The sequence below is a fragment of the Clytia hemisphaerica genome, unplaced genomic scaffold (genome assembly GCF_902728285.1).
Source record: "Clytia hemisphaerica strain Z4C2 unplaced genomic scaffold, Clytia hemisphaerica genome assembly, whole genome shotgun sequence".
Lineage (NCBI taxonomy): Eukaryota > Metazoa > Cnidaria > Hydrozoa > Leptothecata > Clytiidae > Clytia > Clytia hemisphaerica.
In genome coordinates, this window is record NW_027103566.1 from 102,273 (window position 1) to 113,830 (window position 11,558).

General features: G+C 35.4%; 1 protein-coding gene across 1 annotated transcript in view; it reads right to left on the bottom strand.

Annotated features, from left to right (window-relative positions):
* LOC136800980 (nuclear factor of activated T-cells 5-like) overlaps positions 1-11,558 on the bottom strand; it is a 131,482-nt gene that overhangs the window by 62,699 nt on the left and 57,225 nt on the right. The gene's annotated exons all lie outside the window — the stretch shown is intronic.

Sequence of the window (11,558 nt, forward strand, 5' to 3'; positions counted from 1 at the left end):
ACATAGTATTCCGCCTTCTTTAAAAAAATACCGCTTATTCGAATGTTTCTAAAGAAGGCAGAATACACTACCTTGGATTTACTGCCCTAACATAGTAACGACCCACGGCATGGCCCGAACATGTTCGGACCTCTTGATTAATACTTTTTAAAAATGGCCCACGCGGGCCCGCGCAGTTTCAGACCATGTTCGGGCCAGATTTTCGAAAACTTGCTATGATCATGCATGCGTGTAATTTCAGAACCCAATATTTATATTTTAAATTCCTTATTTTAGCAAACAAATTTAAAAATCTTCATCGTTATTCAAATATATATTGTTCAAATATAAAAGTTAATCATCTATTTTCCAATTAAGTTAGGAAAATTATTAAAAAGAATGATTTGAATCTTACATAATATGGTCTTCTTTTTATTCTTTATCCCGTTCCCTTTTCTCGTGGTCTTCTCCTATTCAAAGCAGAATTTTTCTGGATTGTTTTTTGTACTGTTATACAACTTTGTGAATCAAACTGGTATTTGGAACTTTGAATTTGTCTAATGAAAATATTTAACAATGGATGATGATAAACAAGGAAAGGTAAAATAAATATGTCTTAATATAATTATTATTATTATTATTATATTCTGGTCTGTAAACTTAATATCTACGCTCTTCGGGACTTAGAATTTCTGCGAAAAAACAATAACATGATGGTTAACTAGAATTTTCCTGATTATTTATCACAATTGAACGTTCGATTATGGTACCGTCTGGGATTTTCTACCACCAAAGAAGTTTCAGATTTTGCTAATTTAAACATGTAGAATATTTTTAAGGTATTTTCGAGCTGTTTTAAGCTATTTTACAGTAAGTAGTATTGACTAGAAATAGCTGGTAGAAAACAAGTAAACACAAAATCACTAACAGAAAGGAATTTAGATATAAAAATGTACCTTACTTCAAATGATTGAAAATAACAATGAAAAGATAGTGGATGATAAGTAGTGTGATGGAATGAAAAATCACAGAAATTCGGTCAGCCATGTTTGTTGTTGTTAAAAATGTTCCGGTTTGCGGACATGACCGAATAAACTTATCCAGGCGGGTCCCCAAACAACCGCCTGCCTTTATACCGGGGGCGGGGACGGGGAGGGTCGCTTACGGCTTACGGCGACACGTGCGGTGCCGCTGCGTCCAGGGTCCCTTTTTTAGACTCTGAAGATATCTAATAGGGTCCTGAATATTCTAACAGGGTCGACTTTGCGAGGTGTTAGCGTGACCAAATCCCCATGAAATAAAGGCCCTCTGCTCTATCTCCACAAGAAAAACGTTTGTTTGCTGATTGTGATTACATAATAATTGCCGTACCTATAGTGTAGTATAGTAGCCACAGAGGATTTCTTTAACACAGTCAGTAGTACAGTCAGTGAAGTGACTCACTCACAAGAGGGTTTCAAAGTTAGATTGCTGCATTTGCTAAAAATAGACAAAAAGAACGACGTTTTGTTTTTAAAAATAGTTTTTTTAATAATGAAAGAATATATTTCCCAGAGCCTCAGTTGACTGGGTCTAAAAACGTAAAATATTGATCTTTTGATACATTTTCTTCCTAGAGGAAATGAAAATACAAAATCCCGTATTAATAAATCTAAACACTGAAGAAATAAATTAGAATCTTGCATTTGTATGTACAATACAAGTGCAAAGTCCTCTAAAGGTATATAGTCCTCTGAGGATGAGAAAACAAGAAAAGATAGTTTACATCTCATCACACTAATGACTTCACTGTATCTCTGTTCAGTTTTTCTGGCAATTTTGTCAGGCAATATGCCTATGAAAAGTCGAGCATTCCTTTCCGATCACACCTGTTACGGAGAAAATTAATGTTGTGGAGGTTCCTTGCTCGACGTTCATGATCCTGCTGTTGTACTGGCGTTTTTCTTCGCGTTCTTGTTTCGCTTGTTTCTGCGTTGCTGTTGCTCACACGGATGTCAAAATAAGCATTTTGGGTTAGCCTCCAGACTCCTCTGGCTCGGACATCAGGTCTAGCGTTGTCTCCAACAAGGCCATTGATGGTTTCTCCTGCTATGGGTTATAGTTGTGGCTCAGTTTCAACGTCAGTGTGCACTTTTGCAAGGAGCCCCACTTCAAAATCGTTAACATTGTTCTGACGGATTGTTACAAAACCTTAATTACGTACATAGTTTTTTCGCATTCAAAAACCAGACAATGCCATGATGGTATTATCCCGGGGCGAGGTGGGGGGATGATCAAGGACCTATACCTTTTTGTATGAACCAGTAAATATTTGATGAGTCTCAAATTGTTCTTTCTTATCCTATTGTTAATTATAAGGTGAACTTGAGTTATTTAGGCTATATACCCAACTCTTACCCCCTAAATTGCTTGAAATTTAGCAATTCCAGGCTCAGCATTATTCTTGAATTGTTTCTATTTTTGGCAATTTTGAGCCTCGTTGTTCTTAATAGAAAAGATTTGATCGAAATCAATCAAAACTATCCATCTGGATGTTTGCTAACTCCAATTAGGTCCAATCAGCGGTTCTCAGCCAAATTAAGGCATGTCCAAATTTACCTGAATTTTTTATCACCGTTTCCACTTGTCATAGCATATCATTTCATACGTCGAAAGAAGCGTATTGGAGTGTAGATCACTGGAACGGCTGTGCCATAATTAATTTTTTACCCAAAAGAATATATTAGGCAAAAACCAAAAAATGTTGACGTCAGCAAAACTTGTTTTTTGAATAACTCCAGTGTGACTTATGGTATAAACATGAAATTTGGACAAAAGTTGCATATCATTAATAGGAACATTTTTGCATAATTTTTTTTTCAAAATTTTGCTGACGTCAGCAGAAATCAGCAAAATACGGCATTTTGCAATAAAGTGCTGACGTCAGCAAAATTTTTTTTTTCAAAATGGTCCTTTTGATGGTGTGCAACTTTGGTCCAAATTTCATGTTTTTGCCATAAGCCAAACTGGAGTTATTCAAAAAACAAGTTTTGCTGACGTCAGCATTTTTTGGTTTTTGCCTAATATATTCTTTTGGGTAAAAAATTAATTATGGCACAGCCCTTCCAGTGATCTACACTCCAATACGCTTCTTTCGATGTATGAAGTGATATGATATGACAAGTGGAAACGGTGATAAAAAATTAAGGTAAATTTGAAAAATCTGGACAGGCCTTAATTTGCCTGAGTTTGCTTGATGGCGTGATGAAGGGCTGTTCGAGGCGTGATGGCGCACTTTTTCCAAAAATATGTCGTGATGGCATGAAAATTTAATTTAGCCGTGATCGAATCAATGTCAATTCAAACACTACCGTACTGTACGTGTGGCCCAAGAAAATAAGGCCTTTGAAATTATACAACCACAAATTTGTTCAGCAATGGACTCGTTACTACTTGAATTAAATGCTCAGGAAGACATCCAAGTTCAGTACTCAAAATCATCCTTCCGCTAACGCCCAAGACAGAGTAATAGACAATCGCATAGACAATCACAACCACATCGTCCAAACCAATCCCAGAAAACATGTATTTTGTGTAAAACGGCTAACAGACCTTTTCAAGGACATGATATTACCAGTTGCTGGTTTATTACGAAATTCGATAGAATGTAGCTATCTAAAACCTTAGCTGTTGAGGTAGACGATGTCGACAATTTTCCACCTGAATCTGACGTCAACTCCTTTTCAAATGATAGAGATCAGGAAACAATCACAATCCAATGTGTACAATGCAACTCGTCACCATTCTTTTAGGCTTTTTATGAACACTTCAACTGTAAAATCGTCATAGACACTGGTGCTACTTCATCATTAGTATCAGAGAACTTTGTCAAGCGGGATTAAATAATATCCAACATCCCACCTAGCTCGAAAAGTCGACAAGTCACCACTTAAGGTATGTGTTCACCTTCCTTGACACATTCTCTTTAATTGATCATATCTTTAGAACAACAATTTTTTATACCAGTGGATACCCCTTAAAACCACATACCCCTTAAAACCCACAATGTTGCATTTTTGGCTTTCATAACTACCAGATTTAATTTTATGTGGTATGTTTCACTTTTTTACAACCTCTTATAAATGTTCTTTCATAAAATACCAAATTTTAAGGATTTTAAAGATGCTAAAGTATCTTAAAATTCGAAGTTATTCAAAATTTTATCAAAAATCCCTTCAAAAAATCAGGTTTTTTGGACCTAGAAATTACACAATTGAATTTAAGGTCATAAAACCTATACTTTTTAGATACCTATACTTATGGTAGGTATGAAAAAAATCATTTTCATCTTCGTGAATAGACCCAACGAAATGATAGGCCCTTAAAATTCTACTTTAAAGCACTTTTATGGTGATGATCAATAAAATCTGAAAAATCGACTTTCTCAAAAATCTGGTCATGTTGCATACCAAAATGTCACAAATTTGATGGAGATTTAGAAAAAACATTAGAACCATAGGTCAAAAATGAAGCGAATGAAGGTTTTGGCCTTTCGTAGCCTTTTTTGACGAAAAAACCACACACAATTGCATTATGGGCATGAAATCCTGAAAAATGAAAATATGTTGTGGGAATGAATTTCTAGCAAGTCTTTGAACCATTGAATCACGAAGCAACACCAAATTTTCTATCCATCAGCTTGAGTATCCGTTAGCAAGGGTCGGACTTTGTGGTTTTTAGCCTTATTTTTGTAGGTTTTAGGGTATTTGATTTTAACACATATTTTTGAGATCATTTAGGTACTAATGGTATTCATAACATTAGTAACTTTATAGTGAATCACTGTTCAAAATTTGAGGCCAAAAGAACTTTTTGTAAAAGTTATCGAGAAAAAACCATTTTGTAGGTTTTAAGGGGTAAATAGCTAAAACTGCACTTTTTCACTTCCTCGTGAAAAACTGAAAACTGTTTTCTACAAAACATCACTGCTAGGGAAGACAATCATAGACAACGTACTTTCAACACAAAAAGTTTCAGCCTTACACTCCAACTAAACAATGAGATAGAGGGTACCACTTTTTATTGTGGGTTTTAAGGGGTATCCACTGGTACATCAAAAGTATATATTTTCTGAAAGCCAATAATATTCTCTTTCTAATGGTAAAAGTTTCAGCTGAATTTAAAAAACTGGGCAGGATATAATTAAAATCTTAAGAATTTCAACCTTACCTACTTCAAAGAAGTTAAAGTCACCCATAGCTTTTGAAATTTGAAAAAATAATTTCGATACTATGTTCCCAATAGATTGAACCAAAAAAATGTCTAAGGATTTTTTTTTGGATCGACTTTAACTCGAGAAAACTTAAAAATTGTTAAAATTTGGAAAAAAATCATTCATTTCTCGAGTTTTTTCCACTCAACCTGAAATTGTGAAGCTTTAACTCGATTAGAAAAAAAATCCTAAGATGTTTTTTTAGTTCAATTCTTTGCCGAAAAAAATATAAATAATCAAGTTCATAGCTAAATGCTATGGGTGACTTTAACCTCGTTAAAACTAGTATGGTGTGGTAAAATTTCGTTTTTTTCTACATCAATTTGAAATTTTTAACGAGATAATTGCTGTTAATTTGAGTAATCAGTGAAATGTGTCAAAAATATTACTATTCAATAGAGGTGAGAATAAACATCAGCTGAATTCTCTCTTTTGTCTTTGTTGTTTCCGAAAGAGACAATTATTTGAGTAAATAATCCATCATAAGACGAGCTTTGTTTTGAAATTTAAATGGTTATAACTCTGGATCTAAAAAAGATTTTAAGATCGCGATTTTACCAAAATGAAATCCAGTAACTTTTCTTCCACTTTGATTGAAAAAAAATTTTTTGACAAAAAATCGGAAAAAAGGTGTACACATACCTTAAGCTCCTAAGCGAAGTGAAATTCGTGTTATCTTTTAAAGACTTTGATTTACCTAGAGAAGCTCTTGTAACAAACAACAAAGATTGTGACATCACTTTGCAAGAGTAACAAGATTGACGTGCACATGGGTTCCGAATTTATTTCAATCAACGGTTCGCGTATTCCCTACGGTTCAAAATAAACGACATCTGTTCATTCATGACATTTTTCAAGTGCGAACACTTCAGCCATTCTACGCCCATCATCAACCATTCAATCCAACGGCACACGCCCATCTCGAAAAGCGTCTACATCAAATCGGAAGGATCAAAATTGGACGTGATGACATGGTTACTCTTCAAAAGCTCAACAGTACACTTTCCAGCTCGAAACGATATGATGTTCCGCTGCAGGACATCTTTCCAGTCGTATCTAACATCCCCAACGAAACTACTTCCACCAAATCTGATCCCTTTACTTCTGATTGATTAACGGAAACATCAGACGATTCAGACGACGATGAATCAATCCTTCCCAATCCTCCACAGAACGTGGCTGATGAGCCTACAATCCACCCACGTCGAGAGCGAAGATAACCTGCTTGGTTACGTGGTGAAAAGTGGGAGAAAGAGTAAGAACACATAGTACTCTCACAACACTCATTATGTATATATTCACACTCTTCCGTCCACTTGAAACTCTTATCGTTATGTTTCTTGGTAATGTGTTGATTTTATTACATTACCCAAAGTCATAACTGTATGACTTGCATTACGTTAATATTTACTCTTACTTCAAGACGTTCGATTCTTATTGATGCCACTTTCGTTTATTTGCTATTCATGCATTTTGTTGATCATTGACCAAACTGTCACAATTGAGAAACATTTATATACGCGAAGAAGATGAAGAAGATGTCACGCCACGTTGTTATTAACATGTTATTCTTTCTTGTATTTTATAGCTAGCTATTACTAAACAATAATATTGCATTGGGTTTTGTTATCCTTGTTTCACAAAGGAATCTTGTTGTCCTTGTTTGGCGTTAAGTGGAACAAGTGAATCCTATATATACGCATGTTATTAAGAAAAATGTTTTGGCACGCTGAGTATGTATGATACTCTCTACTCTCTTTTGCATAATCGTTTGGAGCGAAGGGATATTGACCTTTTATCGTGGCCCCCGATACCCCCCCCCATTATTTTGCAGAGTAATTTCTTTTTACTTTAAAAAAGTCTTATATATACAGTTCAGAGGGGTGAAATAAGGGTGAAAAGTCGAAAATTTTCTTCGTCGCCCAACCATATGGTGGGCGACATATTATTTTTAACCCCCCTCAATTCGATTCGCACGCCGGGGGCCATGTTTATTCAAGTCTATTATTTCAATGAATTGAAAAGAAATGTTATAGCAGAGAATAATGAACAAAAGCCCAAAGAAGGACCAAGTCTATGGTATGGTGCCGTAGTACAGTTTTTCAAAATATTTCGTTCTCGCTATGAGTTAGTTCATAGTTTTTTTATCAGCTATTTTTTGCTTGAGAGGAAATTGACTCCGAATATAGATTATGGCACGTCAGTCGGGCTGGAACGGTATTACGCGGGAAAAAAGTAAGCGTAAAAGTTAGGTAAGCGTAGGAAAATATTTTGTCGGCGGCAAAGGCTGAAAGTTAATCAGCAGCTTCTCATCAACTTTAACTCGTTCTCTTACGCAGCTCCTATTTTAGCAAACGCCCGCCACCTTTATGTTGCCGCCCTCTGACATGATTAAGTGATAGACTAGTTTGCTAGTCTACGAATATTGACAAGTACTCACTCTTTTCACCACTTTTACAACAGAAACGATTCTTCGAGACACATGCAAGGACAAATCGGAAACACGCTGTCAAGCCATGAAAAAGAGGTTCTGAGAGGACAGATTTACGATAAAATGTCAAAGTAATGCTTTTGTGAAAAAGAACTGTAAAAAGACCTGTGACTCATGTAAGTAAAACAAATATATCCATTTTATCGTGGCTTGGATCATAGGATTTACGGTAGCCAAGCGTAAATCTCGTGCTCAAAGCCACTATAAACTTCCAATATGAATAGCACCAGGTCGATAAACGCAAACTTATTTAGATCGTTACATAGTGTTTTAAATTGAAACATTAAGTTTTCGCTTGTTTTTTTTCGAGTATCTTATTACAAGAATATTACTAGTCATCTTATTAACACGAATTGAAAGATTTCGTGTTAATAAAAACCCCTAATAAATAAAACCAGCCGTGGTGTCCTTGAGAAAGCAATAGAATTTGTGTTAATTTCAAGGCCGTTGAATACTTGCCTAGTAATATTCGTGTAATAAGGTATTAATTAGTAGGACTAGTAGGGGGAAATTTGTTCGTTTTTTTGAGGTCGCTCGATCTTTATAGTCAAAGCACTTGCTTGCCTCTAGTTCGGGTCGCATTTTCATATTGAATGAACGAAAATACAACTTGTGATATCACCAGAGATATATAACAAAGAATATTATAAAAGAAAAGTAACGAAGAAGAAATAGATATAAAGTGGTTATAATTATGATTCGCTCATTGTTGCTAACGGTACGGCAGGACGCATTTTCTAGGGTCATGATTTCCTCTGAACTATCTGTTTCACATTTCTAGCTGAAGAGATCTCGTCGATGAACATCAAATTGATATGTTAGGCGGTAAAGTAATTATGCTACAACAGATAGCATTTTCTGTCGTTTTTCTAGGAAAGCGCCTGTCAGCAAAACTTTTTAATCCCCTACGAGAGACATAAAACCTAACCTTAACTTTCCTAGTTTATTTATAGGATCAATTCTCTTAAAGTTCAGAGGCCCCGTGGACGGCCCGAGTAAGAAAATATTTCAAATAACTATCAAAGCTCATAAACCTCAGCGGGAGTTCAGCAAAACTTCATAATTAATCTTCTACGAGAGACACGAAACCTTTATTTTCCTTGTTTATATATGGATCAATTCTTATAAAGTCCAGACAGCCCGAGTAAGAAAATATTTTTCCTATTCCTGCAGCTCAAACCTTATTTTTCCAACTTCTCAATGCCAAAAATATATTTCGCAGAACAGTAGATAGTATAAAACATAAGGTGCACAAATCTGTTAGTGGGGAGGGGCGTATGATTTCGATATTGCAAGGATCGACAATTTTTACTTCGAAATTTCGGCAATCTTACAAAATCTTTTGGATAATGCAGACTCCGAAAACTGATGCAGTATTGGAAATAGGCCTATTTTATTTTTTAATCTCGGCATTTTGGGAAAATACCTCAACTCAAAAAGAAAACTTGGTATGACTATCTTAAGGGCTCTGACCATAGTCCATAAATTGATTTTGGTATTTGAACATAAAAGTTATATTTCAGGTTCCTTAACACTTTGAACAAAGAATTGCCTTTATAAGTTGCTTTTTAATCGAATCCCTTAAGAGTAATTAAGAATTTAATTGCAAAAATGACGTTATGAACTTTAAAAAGATGTTAATAATATGTTGCATCACCCTCTTTTACAAAAAGTGCTTAGTTTTAATGGGTAATTAACTTTTTTGTTTCAAAATTTCTTTACACTGTCCGCAAAGAATTGAACTATTTTAAATTTTGCGGAAAATTTTTCTAAAAAGATGTGTCAAAAGTTATGACTGTTTTTTTAAGCAAAATCCAGATGAAAAATTGATGTATGATGAAAAACCACTGTTTTGAAGATTTCGAGACAAAGAAGGCATTTACAAAAATTTTCCGCAAAAATTTTCATTGTTCGGTAAAAGATACACCATCTACTGCGAAAATTTTTTCAAAATGTTTTTTCTTCGCCGAAACTAAGCTCTTCAAAGTTGAAATAGTCTTCCTCGCAAAAGTCTTCATTTTCTTCTTCATCAAATTTTTTCAATGCAATTTTTGGATTTTAAGATTCAGGAATAGTCTAACAGAAAATGTATAACATGCCATAGTTTTGTTGGTTACATCAGTCAGAAAACACATTTTAAAGACGGCAATTATGAAAAATTCACTATGGTCAGAGCCCTTAAGAGAAGGAATTTTGGCGGAAAGAAAAGTTGGCAGATTTGGTCAAAATCTATCAAATTCAGTTCTCACCCAATCTTTTTTTTGCTCCCCGTTCCCTCCAAATTTAAATTACAGCATTTATTTACCAAAATGTGTGCTATTTCAGGCCTTGAAACAAGTTTTTTCTTCAATTTAATGGCATTTCTTGGACAAAAATATCCTGCCGGTTAATGGTCTTCAAAAATTATGGTAATTTTCATGTTTTTGAGACAAACCATATTCCCTGTATTCTATTCCGAGGTATAATGGGTGATTTGTGTCTTCTGCAAAATATGCCAAGTGAAAGGAACAGTCAAAACTTCAAATGATGGTTATTTTCGAAAAGTCCCAGTACACCTCTTCTATCAATTTCACAGACCAGACTATGCCTTCAACCTTTTTTTAGTTCTGCTTTTAACAGCAATTTCTGAAAAAGTTGAATCCTAATCATTCTGCATTCCTAATTTATGGAAGTTTAAAGGGATTATTTTAGAATAGATTATAAAGGGATTATATTTAAGGTTAGAATATAAAGGCAAATAAAAGATTTGATAAAAAGGGGAAAAGGGAAATGTAATAGTGGAATACTTAGGGTTTATGTAGTAGCAAATCTTGAGGGGAATTTATGACAGAGAGTATTTTTCTTTTTATAATCTTAATAAGGAAATGAAGAGCCTCCATCATAAGTTTTGAACTCACACAGATCCATCGATCATTGAGTGCTGAGATCGAAACTTCGCCAAATAAGGTAATTGTGCATATCCACAACAAATCTTTTGTTCTCAACGATGCATAAAAAGGCTGGATGAAATCACTTAACCTCATCCAACACTGACAAACCAACAGAAGGAGAGCAAGAAGAGAAAACAACAAGGACACAAGGGAGCAAAGATGAGCGAAGAAAACAAAGCCAACAAGAATAAGCAAATCAAACCATTCAAATTCAAAGGTCTCGCACCGCAAGAACACGAGATATATAAGCCAATCATTGAATCTGAGCAAGACGGTGATCATGTTATACCTCCTCACTATGTGAAAGTGTCGGGTGCAAATGGAGTGTACCATGTAGCTCAGTATGCAGCAACTGTTCGTGGGGTAGCGACCAAATATGATCCCGAACATAATTGTGATGGTAACTTCATGTCTGCAAAGTTTCAACCGGACAACAACTGCTATGCTTATTCTACCAACATCGCATCTAACAGCTTTGCTCAACCAGGAAGAGCACATGGTATACGATTTGACCATCCCACAAGAGAAAATGTCAAGAAAGGTGCAATCGCAGATGGTCTCATTTATGTTGGTGGCAAAGAGCTTTCACCGAACGTATTATGGCAACATGTGCCTGATTATGCACCCCATAAAGGTCATTTTGTTGCGCTGTTGATATCTAAGCCTAAATTGTTCACACTGCCAGATGGAGAGAATGGAGGATGGCCAGGGGATTATCACTGGATCAGATGTGATAACTATGGAACCAACAGTTGGTCGCAAAAAGATGGAGGTGACCAGGTGACTGATTTTGATTTTGCTGGTGCTCCAATCAGTGATCCTCGAAGTGCATGTTGGACAGTCAACCAGGGCAAGATGTTTCAATATGATGATCAGGGGAAGACCAAAATTTGGCCAGATGATGTCG